Here is a 5,000-nt window from a genome sequence, read left to right as displayed (position 1 = left end):
CTCACTGAGAGTCCGATAAGGCTGTCTCCCTCCCCCTTAGGTTTAACACAACAACATGTGACCCCTACCAATTTCCGTACACCTGTGTTTGTAGCGATTTCTAAGCCATCTTAATATGGCTATTTTTGAGAAAGTAAATAATGTGTTCATAAATGGTCATCAGGGCTTACCATTGAAGGGTATCTTAGCAAAATGTGGATACTCAGATTGAGAGTTGTTTAGGTGATATCTGTCTTTGGATGGAATGCAATGATTTGAAGTTAAACCAATTAAAACAGACATTGTCCTCATCTCTTCTAAGTTTTGTACTGGTCCTTCTCTGGGTTACATAAACATTGCAAATGAAAGGATTTCCTTATCTGATGAAGCTACAAGTCTTTGGGTAGTTTTAGATAATCAAATGTCCTTTCATTATCATATAAATAATCTTTGAAAATTGTCAGTTTGCTGTCTCCTTTAAAATCAGAAAGTATCTTAATCAAGGATCAGCTGCTACAGTTGTACATGCTTTTATAACTTCTAAATTGGATTACTGTAACTCTCTTTTTATGGATTACCCAATTACCAGCTGAGGAAATGTGAACTGTTACAGAACATGGCAGCTCATTTTGTTTCATATAAGTCCTCTTCTGATTAAACTTCACTGGCTTGCAATTTCCTACCGCATTGATTTTAAGATACTTCTGCTGGTTTTTAGGACTCTTAACGTTTTAAGTTCACTTGAATACCAACGTTTTGGTCCAAATAGTTCCTAACCTGGAGCCATCGCGCTTTCTTGCCAAGTTTAAGGGACATATGGTAATGATAAAAATTCATTTCATCAATGCTTTCACAAGTGTTGGTACGAGCCTCAATGCAAACTTTTTTTTTTTTTTTTTTTGTATTTTATTATTATTTTTGAACATTTCCGTATTGGAGTTACAGCACTTACAGAAACGAAGAAATTACAGCAATCACAAAGAAAGAGAAAAATACAGATTTGAGCTAGCAAGTGGATGCTAACAACCTCCCCCTGCCCCCCAAAAGTTCCCCATACTTGATGCACACACACACACACACACACACCCACCCACCCACCCAATAGCGTTATGTGTTAGAATATCGAGAAAGATATAAATGCATGTTTCAATCTTCTTCATCTTCAAAACCACTCTTACCCCATTTGATAGAGTGAGCTTGCCAATTATTGTTCCATTTAGCAATCTTACTCTCTAATTGGTAGACAAACTTAATTCTTTGCAACAGAGCATAGAAACGTGGTTTCAAATTGTTGGACCTACAAGAATAGATGTACTGTTTTGCGATGAGAATTATATGATTTAATAAGAGGAAGCAATCTTTCCTTTGCCAGTCACCAAATACATTGTATTATGTTTGCAGCAGATAATGATTCAACTTTAATTTGTCTTCCACTACACCAAGCTATGAGTTCTTTCAACAGCAATGTAGTGAAATGCAAACTAGCCACTGTACAACTCTAATTCCACAACTGTTCCATGCCTCTACAACTGCTGAGGAAAACCTTTCTTTGGTTGGAAATTCCGTCATATCAGGGCAACTATATGTAATGAGGTATACTGTTCTTCGTGCAGCGTTTTCTAAGGATTCCATACTTGGTAGTAATTCCCCTTACCAAAGCAAAACTATGGGAAAGATATGGCAACTTTTGGGCCATATGTGACCCACATGTGGCACTGATATGGGATGGTCAGGTGGTAGTATGGCACTGATATGGAGTAATTTTTTGCTCATTTCTACAGTATGGAAAATACATGGGTTGGAAAGTCTACATTAGGTATAATATGGAAAACTATGGGGATGACTTACCCATACAAATTCCATGTCTATTCAAATGTTTCTGATATGGATTTCATATGGGAGTTATACTTCTCATTCTTTAAAAGAAAATTCATCAATTTTTGACCTCATTTTCATATATGGAATTTATATGGGTGCACTAATAACAAGTGTTCCACAGCTTCTTCCAGTTAAGAAACCACTGTACCTGATGGTCAGCAGTTGCACATACAATACCAGGTCAATGCAATGTATCCATAAGCAAAAAATATTTATTGAGAAAGCCTAGATCACAAAAATATGAATACAATTAACACAATCAAAAAGTTAGTTCACTTAACCTTTTTTCTTTTTTATCAATATTGATCATAGCCTTGGTATAATAAGTGAGACCTTCATGTCTATGTGGCTGACTAATATTTCTGTGTCACACTTTACAAAGAAACCTAATAAGAAATATTTTCCTTTAAACATCTTAACTAGACTTGAAAATAGTATTTCATTTACAAGTGAATTGAATTTCCTAAATTGAGGCAATGTACTGCAATCTTTGAACAAGACCTACACCAGTATATAGCCATCAGCATTTCCTTTACTGCTAATTAGGCTTTAATTGACATGTGACCAAATAATCTTGGCCTAGAACAAAAAATTACATGTCCTTGTCAGCCAGTTGGTTTTTTTCACTTAAGCTGTTATATTCCATTCTAAGAGACAATTCTAAATGTAGATGCTCAGTCCCTTTCATAATGGTTGGGAAACTGAGCTGCATATTGTACGTCACTATCTTGGGTGTCCATATACACACAGACATCAATGATGTTTTCTAGCTGAACCATTACAAAATCAATATTGTTGGACTTCTTTAGAGTCAGAATGTGGTGGACTGGTGTTCCAAGGACTGGGTGTGTCTTACACAAACCTTGAGTGGTCCTCAGCATTGGTGAAATCACTGCTCCACAATAATTGGTTTCAGAATATAGAGGCCCCCTGAAAAATACTTCAATTTGGCCATAATAAATTGTTGCACCTTGATGATATGTGACAGTGAAAGAGTTTCTCCTTGAGACCCTCTTATACATTTTGGAGTGAAAAACTGTGTCTCCAGCTTGAAGTCTTGTAAAATACTTTACAGTTGAGAGTGACTCCAAGCCAAGAAAAGAAAGACGATCATCCTCAAATGAGAGTCTGTTGGAACAACTCTTCATGGCACCAATGGCATGAAAACTACCTTTCAAATGAGTCCTGTTGTGCCTATCAAAATGCAAAAAAGCAAAATTAGAAGGACATCGAAAATTGTTGGATAATGGAAAGCTAACATTTGACACCTTCAACTGCAAATTGTTCATGGGTTAGATGATATGATCTATGCTCTTCTAATTTGGAAGGAATACTTGTGTCTGCTTTTGCCAAAAATCCAACCACAGAACACTGTTTTTATTCCTTTCCCCTGCAAACACATTTATGTTGCTTGCTTTTCACTATGACCCCGCAGTCGCATCACAATATCCTTTGCTTGGCCTGATGGCATCTCCTTGATGAGCTTTGGAAGGTGCTGATGACTCGCCACAGTAGTCATTATCTGAATTTCAAAAAGAAAATTAATGACATATGTTAGAGAGAAATGTGGTCAAGGTACATTAGCAAATAAACTGATCTTGTAACTTACTTGGCCAGCAATATTCTGTGTTCCATGGAAATAACTATCCAAATCCCCATTCCAGTCTTCAAACACAAACAAAGAGGTGCACCAAAGAGGTCCGTGATCAGCAACAGATTTCTTCAAATGGAGGAGCATGTGATGATTCATGAGAACATATCTTGGACCTAGGAAGTAAAACGGTTATGTATGGAGAATCAGTTGATGGTTCATGCTTTTGAACAATATTACACTGTGTACCTGTGCAGTCATGATTATACAACAGTAATCAACTCTTAAATGTAGTTTCATTTTTCAATGGACCAATTTGAGACAATTGTAACTACAAAAACATGATTTAGGCACTTGTAGCAATCAGCAACAAATGCATAACCACAGTGAGCTGATATGCCAGCTACATGGAGTGAGATGAAAACTTGTGCAAGTGACAAAATGTATGTATTTAAGGAAATTTTATTTTGACCCATGAATTTTACTTACCATAATAAGCATCAAACATTTCCACAAAATGCATCAAGACATTGCCGGCCAACCCCAGCTGTTCAGGTGATACAGATCTACTTGACAGCAAGTAAACTCCACCAACAAACAAAGAATAGTGCTGGAAGAATTTATCACCTACGATACATGTATCCTTCATGCATGGGAGCGAGTAGTAAAAGTGTCAGTTCCTGAACTCTGTTGCTGAAGAATTTAAGCAATAAACAAATATTATGGATGGTCTCATATACGTCATCATATATCATTGGGTACGCATTATGGAAAGGGTCTTGCATGGGCAGTATGCCAGTATCCTTTTTTCATAAAATAATCTGAAGTAAAATGAAATGGTGAATTATGTGGCACACAAATTTACTACCTCCTGCTGGGAATTGTCATTCTAAGGACTTGAAATGATGGTTTAAACCTGGTGAGTGCCTATTATAGTTTTAGAAATACACACATAGTCAAGACTACACTTACCTTTCCAAAATTTCAAATGATGTTTTGTGCTCCTTGGCACCCTTGTGATCACATTGGGTGGCTTAATCCTTGTGAGACGTTGATCAACTTTTGCAACATTTGTCCCACATACCAGCTCTGTTCACTATGTTTTGAATCAAACCAGAGGCCAACCAACTGTGTTACGAGTTCGAATGTTTTGAGGAAAGGTAGTTTGCAAACTAAACTGAATGCAGGGTTGTCGGAACAACAACAAGAAGATTTATTCCAAAGTAAACGCAGTTTCCACGAAGTAAAACTCTGAACAACATGTACTCAATAAACTTACACGGCCTCTGCCAACTTGAATAAACACAGCTTCTGTCACACTTGACTAAACACGGCTAACGCCAACTCTTTTCGCTTGTGAAAAACTAGTTCTAAAAAAAACCCGGCGTAGACTCGTCTACTTATATACTCTCACAATAAGGTTCTAGAACTTTCTAAAATAGTAAGCAATCTAATTATAGAAAGATTACAAAACACACCAATTTAGAAACGCTTACGCACGAACCTAAAAATAAACAAACTACGAACTCTCGCGAAGCTTCTAGAAAGTAAC

The sequence above is a fragment of the Montipora capricornis genome, chromosome 6 (genome assembly GCF_036669925.1).
Source record: "Montipora capricornis isolate CH-2021 chromosome 6, ASM3666992v2, whole genome shotgun sequence".
In the NCBI taxonomy this organism is placed as follows: Eukaryota; Metazoa; Cnidaria; class Anthozoa; order Scleractinia; family Acroporidae; genus Montipora; species Montipora capricornis.
Note: the sequence above shows the minus strand (reverse complement) of the source record.